Source organism: Crocodylus siamensis, chromosome 1 (assembly GCF_052110815.1).
Source record: "Crocodylus siamensis isolate JL-2025a chromosome 1, ASM5211081v1, whole genome shotgun sequence".
NCBI classification, from domain to species: Eukaryota; Metazoa; Chordata; order Crocodylia; family Crocodylidae; genus Crocodylus; species Crocodylus siamensis.
Window position 1 is genome coordinate 111,631,228 of NC_143395.1, and position 12,936 is coordinate 111,644,163.

Sequence of the window (12,936 nt, forward strand, 5' to 3'; positions counted from 1 at the left end):
TTTGGTAGGACCCTAGTCTATTTTATTCTGAAGGACTGCATACAGATCAAATAATGATGCTTATTCAGAAGCCTCACAATAGCTGCTAGTAAGTGCATTCCCATATTACAGCTCTGTAAAGAAAACCCTACAATAGAGTTTTGACCTTATAAGCAATAAAGATATTAAATGCATCACAGGTCAAATTAAAGAGTCCTAAGACAGCTCTGGGCCTATTGTGCTGTAGAGGCTTCATGTTGGGCTTTTAATTAATGCTTTGCTACAAAGTACAGGAAACAAAGACAAACAGTAATGGCTCTGACCTAAAGCAACACTGTAATGAATCCACAAGTGCTTTCGAGATGTAGTCTGTATATTTTTACTCCAAATGTGTTTCTTTCCAGTCATTCCCATTCCTAGTTTCAACAATTATTTGATTTTTGCTTGTCCCCCTTGCAGTCATAAAGCAAATATAACTGCATATATACATTATATAACCATTCTTCAGCAAAACCATGTTTTCTTATTAGATAGACAGTCTATGCACCAGCTGTCTGTGTGCTAAGTTGAAAGTACTGAAAGCTCTCGAGTTGGGGGCTGGACTTGATGATCCTTCAGGGTCCCTTCCAGCCCGAATGTCTATGAAATCTATGAACGACACCTTAGCAGGCAGATTGTATTGTGGACTCCCCATTTCTGGCTCTTGGGACTGAATAATTTCCCTGTGACAAACACAGCAATTCCTTGTGTGTGATATTTAATATTAGTAAATGTTTAATTACCAGACCTTCAGACACAGTTTCATTAAAGTCGATGGAGCTACGTTGTTTTATATCAGGTGAAATCTGTTTCATGGAGCAGTTTTGATACATAGATCCTACAACAGGAGAGTCAGCACCCATGTGATCAACCAATTCTTCATATACTATTGGCAAAAAATTTATGTGAGCGTCATATTTGAAACCAGTTTTGTATAACATATCAAAACCCCACAAACATTTCCTCTTTCCCATTCAACCCTCCCCATCCCCACAATCATTTACTTTGTCAGGGCACGTATAGATTGACCCATGTGTTTACCGTATATTATACCACATACTTAACTGGTAACAACTTTTACAACAGGATTTCTAAGATAGCAAACTGTCAAGATTTTCAGAACCCCACTAATAATCCAAACTTTTTTTTTACTCTGTAGAAACGTAACTAAAGCCATAGCTCATTAGTCAATTTTGTTATTTATGTAAGATTGTCACAGGGATGCCAATGAAAATATGCTTAAGTTACAATGGGTGGGACACAGGATTTTCACATTACCCCCTCCCTCTGGGGGAAATCCATAACTTTGTCTACAGTGTGAACTCTGTTCAAATGGGTCACTGCAGATTTACCCGGTCAATGTGTTTGTTTCCACTTCCATTTTCATTGGCACAAAACCAAACAACCAAGGGGAAACAGGCAGTGCAAGGGCCCCCACCCTGGCTTTGAACATATTTTCTTCTGTTGTAGCTAGTTCCCTCAGTTCCCCAGATCAGAGTTACAATTGTGATTAGCCTTTTGCTGTCAGGAGACAGAATATGGTGAGCCCACATCTAATGGTCCTGAAAATGTAGTTTAAATACTGCCTCAAACAAAATTATCCCAAATCATAGTGTAGTTGTAATAAGAAAAGTAGCTATATAAAAATGTCTTTCCTTTTCATTTGCTCCCTTTTAATATTATTGTCTTGGTCTTATGCTGTGAAGTCACAAAGAGAATGGAAGTGTCTAATCTGTCTCCCTCATTAGTAGAAACTTGATGTTCCAACATAAAGTAAGCACTAATGATCACAGCAACAGGGAGCAGAAATATTGTGTAAGAAGTCAGTTTTTCTACTACAAACTAATATACATTACTAGAAATGCTAGTCTGTGAGAAGGCTTTGTCTTCTACTTCATTGTTAGGTGCACCAACCGGTTCAACCAAATAAAGAGCTTGCTGCAAGGCATACTGTATCAGCAAATGAAGATGTGAGGCAAGCTAATATGACTGGCCAGTGCATAATACTTTCTTTGTCTCCTAACTTCAGTTGCCAAAATGCAATTGTTGAATAATTTGTGAGAGAGCACAAACTTGTCTTTCACTGAAGTATAAAAGACTCCATCAGGGTTATGTGCTATTTCCAGTGAAGAATATGGACACTTTAACTTTTTGGTGTGTACAAGTAGTATGGCTATACAGATGATGTGATGAGAATGAGCCAGAAAGGGAGTCTTATCTGAGCCTTAGGTTTTAATGCTTAAAATAGTGCTCTTTTGTAGCTCAACCAAAAAATTCAAATTTGTTAACGTTTCGATCAAGAATAGTCTAAAGAGGTATGAGATTCTTGTCACTTAGAGCCTTACTGTAAATATGTAATGGAAGATGCATTAGGCTGTGTATGTGCTTGTGTGTTCAATAAATGATGAAGTAGGCTAATATAACATTTTTGTTGGAATAAGTGCGGTTTACAGTTGTCATGATACTCAAGCATTTATGCACGTTATCCCAAATGACTGCTAGTAATACTTTTATTCCACTGCATTGTTCATGCCCCAGGGGCAGTCATGATGCCCACTGGTGCCCGTGTGACTCCTGCCCATCTCAGTCCCTATTGCAGCCCTCCCTTAATTGCTTACCCATCATGCCTTGTTCTTATTAGAGGTTGAATAAGGGAGGCTGCCCATGGGCCTTTGAGTGAGACTTAGTCCATTTTACAGTACCACTGGGTCTCTCCTGGATGTCAAACAACCTTGATTCAACCTTTGAGCTCAGTGGGCACTCTGAGATGGCCTGCGCCCCTGCAGGGCCCTTGTAGCTTTGAGGGCTACATGCGTGTCTCTCCTACACCATGCCCCAAGCCTCATGGGTGATCTCTCTCTTGGGTGCTGATTATTTGTACACTCAGCTCCTTTGGGCCCTCGAACCTCTGGTCCCACATGCATCCTCTCCTCTGGGCTCTCAGACCCCTGGTCCTGCATACAGCCCCTCCTCTGGGCCCTTGGACCCTCTTATCCGGCTTAGCCAGCTCTGGGCTCGTGGACCCTCTGGCCTGGCTCATCCTTTTTCTGAGCACATGGACCCTCGGGTCCAGGTCTCAGCCTTTTCCTAGGCTCCTGGACTCCTTACTGTGCCCCACTCTCAGTCTGCAGGCTGTTGGGTTACTGGTTCTTTAAGTAGGCCTTGCGCCTATCACTGCAGGGCTCAAGGTTAAACTACCAATACAACTTAAATAAACAAGAAGCATTGCAGCCCTCTGACAGGGACCTCAAATTTTCTAGGAGTTTAACATAAAACAAAGACCACTTGCATGTAAAAGCCAGTCTTTCTCTACCCAGGGAACTTACCTCTGTTCCCAGGCCTGCAGAGCTATTTAGCTAAATCGCGGTCTCTTCAGGAGCCTCGCTGCCCTGCAGCCAGGAGCTCCCTGACCAGTGCAAGCTCTGGGCTTATGTAGTTCCAACCTGAGCCCTCTTCTGATCAGGTGAGTCTCTCATTAGCCCCCTTTGCCACCTTAAAATGCTACGTGCATACCACCATGAGGTAAGTAGATACCACTTACGTTTGAGAGGGGAAAATTGGAATGTTTTAGAATATTTTAAAAAATTATATTTGGATTATATTTTTATTCACTATGCTTCAAAGCCAGGTGCTTTTGTTATTATCAGTCCAGCTGTTAAAGTCTCAGGAGCTATAAAACCTCTAAAAATAATGCAAAAGACCTTTCTTTACCCAGAAAGTCTTCAACTTTAAAATCTGCTATCTATGGCCTTACAGACTTGGAAGTGAAGGCTAGAAGTCCACTGGAAAGGGACAATCTGGGGACCACGGAGACCTCTTTAGAGGAATAAACTATTTCTAGCCTGGAAGAATATGGGATAATAGATTTTAGCTTTATTCCATTTTTATAAAATTCATTGCTGGATTATAAATGACCCTTGTCTTTCCTGGGCTTTGGGCAAAGGTAATTTGGGAAAAAAATCACAGGTGGGGGAAATATTTCTGTGGCAGCTTGATTTTAGAAAAACATATGAAGTCAATTAGCAGAGTGGGAGTGCTTGAACATGCCCTCTAGTGTGAGAAGAACAGGAAAGAAAGGAATCAACAACTGTTCAAGAGAGTAGGCCAAGTGTACAAAGATTCACATTAAATAGTTTTATTCTGTGGCTACGTAGTTTGTCTGTGGTTACTGACGTCCCATATGTACTGTTTGGATGCCTATTTATATATAGAGTGTGTGTGTCTATGTGTGCATTCATGTACACAGTTTTTAAGTTGCCATTTATTTCCTTGATGGTCAGACAAAATGATTACAGATAAAAGAGATGAGCCTGAAAGTGGCATCATCCCAACTGTAATGATGATACCAATCATCATATTAATGCCATATGTAATATGCATATGCTACTAGATGTATTACTACTAATTTTTCCATAGCTCAGCTTTGTTGTTTGGGTTCAGGCACAAAGATCTTGTTACATTACTTGTGTATGGGTATACATAAGCATGATCATATTTGGTAACCATGCTTACAGGCAGTAACAATGGAGCCCCCTGTAAATCCCACCACCTCGTGTTCCCATGTCTTTTTTCCTATTTTATTTTAGAAATAATTATTTTTCTCCCCTACTGTATGCAGAAAACCTTCCTCGGGATTAGGAAAAATAAATATGGGCGCCTAAGTACATAATATACCTTGATTTTAGCAAGCTTTTGGTCTCTCATATCATTTTTGCAGGCAAGCTAAGGAAGTATGGGTTAGATGAACGGACTGTCAGGTGGACAGAAAACTGGCTGAAGCATCGGGCTCAGAGTGTAGTAGTTAATAGCTCAAGGTCTAGTTGGCAGCTGGTATCAAGTGGAGTGCCCCAGGGGTTGGTCCTGGGACCGATTTTGTTCAATGTCTTCATCAGTGACCTGGAAGGTGGCATAGAGTGGACCCTCAGTTAGTTTGTAGATGACACCAAGCCAGGGGGAGTAGTAAATACGCTAGAAGGTAGGGCTAGGATTCAGAGTGACCTAGACAAATTGGGTGATTGGGCCAAAAGAAATGCCATGAGGTTCAACAAGAACAAATGCAAAATACTGCACTTAGGACACAACAATCCCATGCACCAGTACAGGCTGGGGGCTGATTGGCTGGGCAGCAGCTCTGCAGAAAAGGACTTGGGGTTTACAGTGGACCATAAGCTGAATATAAGCCAACAGTGTGTTCTTGTTGCCAAGAAGGCTAACAGCATACTGGGCTGCATTGGTAGGAGTGTTGCCAGCTGATTGGTAGGAGTGTTGCCAGTGAATATTCCCCTCTATTTGGTACTGGTGAGGCCACATCTGGAGTACTGTGTTCAGTTTTGGGCCCCTCACTACAGAAACGATGTGGACAAATTGGAGAGGGTCCAGTGGAGAGCAACAAAAATGGTGATGGGGCTACGAGACATGACTTATGAGTAAAGACTGAGGGAACTGGGTTTATTTAGTTTAGAGAAGAGACTGAGAGGGGACTTAATAGCACCCTTCAACTACCTAAAGGGGAGTTCCAGAGAGGATGGAGCTAGACTGCTCTTAGTGATGGCAAATGACAGAACAAGCACCAATGATCTCAAGTTGCAGCAAGGACAGTTTAGTTTGGATATAAGAAAATACTTTATCACAAGAAGGGTAGTAGACACTAGAACAGGTTACCTAGATAGAGAGGCTGTGGAATCTGTATCCTTGGAGTGTTTTTAAGACCAAGCAGGACAAAGCCTTGGCTGGGATGATCTAGGTAGGGCTGGTCCTGCTTTGACAGAGGGTTGGACTAGATGACTTAGTGAGGTCCCTTCCAACCCTAATTTTCTATGATTCTATAAGGTTATCAGTATATCTTTAACTGGGGTGGGGGAAGGACCGAAAACCTTCCACTAGTATTAAATGTATAAATTATATGTAATGTCCCTGGTGAGTGCCTGCACGGGGTGCCATTTAATGATTTTTCAGAGGGAAACAAATAGTATCCACAAATAAGTTAAAAAAAACCTTGCTGTACCCACTCGCATGTAGCTCCACTAAACTCTCAGAAAAAGTGGGCTGGATGGACTTGAAAATATGTTTTTAAATAAAGAGTACTAAGACCTCAAGAAGTGCCTTGTGAAATGTTTGTTAATGAGTGGGAGAAAGTCTTACCACTGACACAAAGTAGGGAACTCCCGTCTTGTCAGCACAGAGGCGGAAAAGGATCTGGGGGTCATCATTGACTCCAAGATGAACATGGCCGGCAGTGTGGGGAGGCAGCCCACCTTGGCATGCATCCACAGATGCATCTCGAGCAGGTCCAAGGAGGTGATCCTCCCCCTCTATGCAGCACTGGTCAGGCCGCAGTTGGAGTACTGCGTCCAGTTCTGGGCGCCACACTTCAAGAGGGATGTTGACAGCATGGAGAGGGTCCAGAGGAGGCCACTCGTATGATCAGGGGACAACAGGGCAGGCCCTACGAGGAGAGGCTACAGGACCTGAACCTGTTCAGCCTCCAAAAGAGAAGGCTGAGGGGGGATCTTGTGGCCTGTTATAAACTAGTCAGGGGGGATCAGCAGGCATTGGGGGGAGTTCCTGTTCCCCCAAGCACCACCAGGAGTGACCAGGAATAACGGTCACAAGCTGGCAGAGGGTAGGTTTAGGTTAGATATCAGGAGGCGCTACTTCACGGTCAGGGCAGCTAGGACCTGGAACCAACTTCCAAGAAAAGTGGTGCTGGCTCCTACCCAGGGGGTCTTTAAGAGGAGGCTAGATGAACATCTTGCTGGGGTCGTTTGACCCCAGTATTCTTTCCTGCCATGGCAGGGGGTTGGACTAGATGATCTGCTCAGGTCTCTTCCGACCCTAGAAACTATGAAACTATGAAAGTAAACACAGCATTCATTTGTATCCAGAAGGGGCAGAGTGTAAAGGCCCGTTATAGCCAGTCTCTCTCACACTCACTCCTTTTACCTCTGAAATGATTTTTGAGAGAGAAAAAGTCCAAATATAGGTGGAATTTTTCACTGTGCAAACCTCTGACATACTATGATGGTTCTGTGTTTAGGGTTTATAGCTCATATTGAAAAAAACCAAAAACAGTGTTTTGTTTGTTCTATAGAATTTCCAGACCACCCACATCATGGTCATTTGGCTCTTTCTCCTGCTTGTCTGCAGGTGTGTCAGTCACTGTCTTTATTCACCCACCACTCTGGAATCATAAATACGTTTGACCTATCGCTTTACACTACCTCTTTAGATCTGTTATCTTATGGCTTCTGTTTCTAAAAGGTAAAAGTGATAGAGAGAGGCATTTTATACCAGAGAAAATATACTTTCCTTCTCCTATATTAAATTGACCAAGATACTCTGGGCAATAAGTATTTTTATAAACGATTGCTAGCAGCTAGATCATTGCTAGCTGCCCTCCCACCCCCAGTTGGGACCTGCCCCATCCCTGAATCTCTTTCTAAGCCCTGTGCCTCAATTACCTGATAGGGGCACAAGGCTGGGACCTGCCCTTGACCATGGCAGTTCCAAGCCAGCCCTGGGTAGTGTGGTGAAGTCTGAATGTGCACCCCAGAGCTGGCTGGGGACTGCCTGAAACAGGACAGTCCCTAGCCACCTCCAGGCTGCATGTGCTTCCCTGTGCAGCTTAGGGCTGGCTGGGAACTGTCTTGGTCTGGGGCAGGTCCCAGCTAGCTCTGGGCTGGTGTGGGAACTGTCCCCATGAAGAAAGTTCCCAGCCCCTGCTCTGCAATTGCAGTTGTGATCATGGAGTGGGGGCTGGGGAGCTTGTGTCCCACCCAGCTCCATGAGTGCAGAGCTGGGGGGGGGGGACCAGGCTGGGGAGCTTCATGAGCACAGAGCTGGAGGGGAAACAAGCTCCCCAGCCTGTTGCCCCCCAGCTTCTGGCTCATGGAGCTGGGTGATGAACAAATTCCCCAGCCCCTGCCTGCAGGGAGCTTCCAGTGATGGCTTCCTAGGGGTTGCAGGGCTCAGGCTGATAGACCCTTATGTCCCAACCTGAGCCCCATGGGCGTGCAGAGCCACTGTTGGGAGGTAAGAGTCTTCCAGCCACCGCTCCCTGCTCCATGATCACGATCTGGAAGCAGGGGGCTTGAAGCTCCCTGCTACTTCAGCAGGGCACATGGTCCCCACCTGGGCTCCTGCGGCAGAGCCTGCCCTGGCAGCAGGCAGCTCCCAGGGGCAGGGAGCTATCTCCCACCCCTTTGTAGACAGCTGTGTGGGAGCAGATTTGGCTCCCATGTAGGCATCTACACAAGTACTACAGTACCATTACTAATGCCAAGTAAATTTGCTACTTGCATTTGTAGGTAGCAAATTTACTCTGGATTAGGGAGGTTTACAGTGAAGTAAGCATGTGTACGTCCCCATCTTCAAAAAAGGCAGGAAGGAGGACCCGGGAAACTATAGGCCGGTTAGTCTCACCTCGATCCTAGGCAAGCCGTTCGAGAAAATTATGCTGGCACACATCTAGGAGGGGCCAGCAGGAGACTGCATGCTTAGGGGCAACCAACATGGGTTCATCAGTGGAAGGTCCTGTCAGACCAACCTTGTGGCCTTTTACAATCAGATCACCAGATCATTAGACGCAGGGGTAGCAGTGGATATAATCTTCCTGGACTTCCAGAAGGCTTTTGACACTGTCTCTCACCCTGTTCTCATTAAGAAACTGGGGGGCTGTGGTGTAGACACCCACACAGTCAAATGGGTCGCCAACTGGCTGGAGGGCCGCACCCAGAGGGTGGTAGTGGATGGGTCCTTCTCAACCTGGAAGGACGTGGGCAGTGGGGTTCCGCAGGGCTCGGTCCTCGGGCCCGCACTGTTCAACATCTTCATAAGTAACTTGGACAAGGGGGTAAAAAGCACCCTGTTCAAATTTGCTGATGGCACTAAGATGTGGGGGGACGTGGGCACATTGGAAGGATGCAACAGGCTACAATCAGACCTAGACAGGTTACAAGGGTGGGCGGACGAGAATAGGATGGGTTTCAACACAGACAAGTGCAAGGTGATGCACCTCGGGAGGAACAACTGGCACCATACCTACAGGTTGGGGAACTCCCCTCTTATCAGCACGGAGGCAGAAAGGGATCTGGGGGTCATCATTGACTCCAAGATGAATATGGGCCAGCAGTGTGGAGAGGCAGTAAGGAAGGCCAACCGCACCTTAGCATGCATCCACAGATGCATCTCGAGCAGGTCCAAGGAGGTGAATCTCCCCCTCTATGCAGCACTGGTCAGGCCACAGCTGGAGTATTGCGTCCAGTTCTGGGCGTCACACTTCAAGAGGGATGTCAACAGCATGGAGAGGGTCCAGAGGAGGGCCACTCGTATGATCAGGGGACAACAGGGCAGGCCCTATGAGGAAAGGCTACGGGACCTGAACCTGTTCAGCCTCCAAAAGAGAAGGCTGAGGGGGGATCTTGTGGCCTGTTATAAACTAGTCAGGGGGGATTAGCAGGCATTGGGGAAGTCACTGTTTCCCCAAGCACCGCCAGGAGTGACCAGGAATAACGGTCACAAGCTGGCAGAGGGTAGGTTTAGGTTAGATATCAGGAGGCGCTACTTCACGGTCAGGGCGGCTAGGGTCTGGAACCAGCTTCCAAGAGAAGTGGTGCAGGCTCCTACCCAGGGGGTCTTTAAGAGGAGGTTGGATGAACATCTTGCTGGGGTCGTTTGACCCCAGTATTCTTTCCTGCCATGGCAGGGGATCGGACTTGATGATCTGCTCAGGTCCCTTCCGACCCTACAAACTATGAAACTACGTGTAGATCCACATATTTACTTCATAGTAAACTATGGTAATTCACCATTAAGCATCTTGTGTAGATGTGCCCTATCGGAACAATAGTATTTTAGAACCAATACACACAGGTGTATATCCTTGTATAAGCATGCAAGTTAGCTTAAAATAAGCCTAATAGGTCACGTCTACATGTCACCCTACAATGATGTAATGACACGCTACATCGCCATGTGGCATGCTAACAACAACATAGCAACTGTGTGGATCTACACATGATCAGCAGCATGCTTCCCTGGTATAGCTCACTGCTATGGCAACATAACAGTGAAATCTAACCATGCTCCGTATGTGTGGTGCAGTAACCGCCCATACTGCTCTATGCTTTAGTACTTCTACAAGGAAATACTAAAGCATAACACCGTAGCAACTTTTCTATACGGTGATGTGTAGACACACCCATAAAATATGAACTATAGATGATGATGGCAATAACACCTGTTGTTTAAGTACCAGATAGTACACTGAATAAAAGCCTGTTTTCTCAGTATGAAAGCCTATTTTCTGTTACTTATATAACCTTACCAGACTTTAGCTATTTGCGGTAATTCTTTTCCATATTGTGCGCTTGCCTGAAACATGGATTTGAGTCTTTTTGCTAACTATCATTCACTGAATGAGACTAGGGTCCTGTGGAGGGGGGAAAAGTGATCATGTAATTATAATTTAGCCACTTTATGTAGTCATAAAGGTGAAAAATTAAAATTACACAAGCTACCTTTGGCACCTACTTTTTTAACAGTTTGAATTACAGGGTAGCTTTTTATGTAAGGTATATTTGATATAATCAGCCTAGATTATCAAGAGGTTCAGAGAGAAAACAAGGTACTTTTAAAATTTGGACTCTGTGCTCTTAGCATTTCTGCCCATGAATATCATGGCTTTGTTTTTTGTTCCATTCAGTTATTAAATATTTTAGATTGACTTACAAAATGCTTGCACCATGCATTGTAGCAAGTATTTGGTATCATGGGTCAAAGCTGCTCTGGGCCAGTGGGATTACAAATTTTCTCTTAGATCTGGCTGACAGCCTAAAGTTGCCATAATAATTTTGCTCTTTAATGAGTGAACTAGGTGGTATTTATAAACCAATAAATGTCTCCTGGGAAGCTTTGTAAAAAGTTCCATTCAAAACCAATGTTGTTTATTTATAGTATTTGTTTGTTGGTTTTGTTTTCCTCTGCTCTTACTACTGTAGACATATGCATGAAAACAGGATATTTGTCTCTTAAAATGCAGTTATAGTAAGAAAAGTATTCATGCCACAACGGAATCTTCCTACTTCAAAAAAGTAAACTCTCCCACTCAATGGATCCGAGTGTTGTATTCATTTAGATTCCTTATTTTCCAATCAGAATTTTTTTTCTGTATTCATCTTGCTAACCAATGCAGTTTTAGGAAACTCTTAATCCCAGTGAAATAGTAATTATGGTAAAAAATAAACATTAGAATTCACACTCTCCTACTTGTGGGGAAACAGAGTAAACAGAAATACTTAATTTACTGACATTTATTTTTCTGTGGTGCCTAGAGACCACAAAAAGTTCCTTACCTCACACATGCAATTAGACAGATAGCACAAGTTGAATTCAACGCTAGCAGATACATCATCCACACCATTTTCACTGTCAGTTTTTTTACTTTGTGATGCATTAATTTGACTTTTAGATCACAGGTTTTCTACCCAACAAAAAAGGTCATTTTCTTTTTCCTTTTTTTCCCCCTGCTTTCTAGTATGCAAAACAAATTATATCTAGAAGCCAGCAATGTTGTTTATAGTGCTACTGTCAGACTCAGTTAATGACCATACACTCAGGGTACATGCAGATGTTAGGGTTAGGTCAATCTAAGTGCCAATCAGTACAGACATTCGTGGAGGTTAGATAGGGCAAAAAAGTCCTGCCTGATCTAATTCAGTTCACATTTGGAGCTCAGCACAGGGGTTGGGAAAGTCCAGCTATTTGCTCCAGCCCCTTGACTTCCCTCTTTCTACTTCCTCCAGTACCTTGACTGGGTTATTTTTAGCATGACACTCCCCACCTCAGGACCAACAACTCCTTCACCCCAAGCAGGAATTGTCTATAATAATAATAAATATTTAGCTCCTGAAGGCACAACCATACATTGAGGCTATGAGTCCCACTGTGCCAGTGGGAGCTTCAGGGAGCATTGTACAGAATGCCTCCTTGGCTTTTCAAGGTGAATAGTCTTCCGGTATGGCCAGCTGTTGCTGGTTAGTTTGGAAAATGGGTCCATAGCTTTGTTAGTCTCCTTTTCAGTTTGGATTATTAGATTTTATTTTTTTCTTATATGTGAAAAAATAAAAGCTAACCCAAGGATCTTAGTGACCTCAGGTATCTAAAATTAGGACTCTTATTCTTTACTCATATTTTTCCAATCATTTTCTGGTAATTCTTCCTAATCCCTTTCCTGAGTGAGAAAACATTGGACACACCTGCAGCTGTTAATATTTTCCCTCCTGATTAGTACTGTGTAGAGAGAAGTTAGCACAATCTTAGAATGTCTCCAAATTTAGTTTTCCTCTCTTATTCCTTCTTCCTAAAGACAGAGCTCACTTGTAAAGACCTCACTTGATTGTATTTCAGTCAAAATCTGACACAGTTCCATTGTCACTTTGAGGTCCTGAAGAGGACTGGAAACACTGAGGAATTCAATGTGTCAAGAAAACTTTTATTCCACTCCTGGCAATTACAAGAGCAGAGAGCAAATACAGATTCCATTTTTTTAAATGACAAAGATACTTGCTAGGCAATCGAGAATCTTGATTTCCTGTAACATATCTAGATATTGTTTGCTTAGAAATATTCTAAACACTCTTGGAGATAAAGATCAGTCTTTTGTTCTGTGTTTATATAGTATTTAGCAAAATGTCATTCTGGTCCATGGCAGAAGCTTCTAGGTCCCCTTTGATATAATTAATAGTAAAAATACTATTGTTACAGTTGTCTAAAATGTCTATAAATATTACCGATGTCCATCCTGTAGTACCTATAGCTTGTATTATAGTGGTAGGACTTGGTTTTTTAGTGCTTTAGTTTTTCTTTATTCCTATGCTTCCCTGTTGGATCCCAGTTTACTCTCTTGAGTCTTTCTAGTCA

The 12,936-nt window shown here is 43.6% G+C and overlaps 1 protein-coding gene across 6 annotated transcripts in view; it reads left to right on the forward strand.

The window, feature by feature from the left end:
- ADGRG6 (adhesion G protein-coupled receptor G6) overlaps positions 1–12,936 on the forward strand; it is a 160,667-nt gene that overhangs the window by 46,635 nt on the left and 101,096 nt on the right. The window lies entirely within an intron of this gene.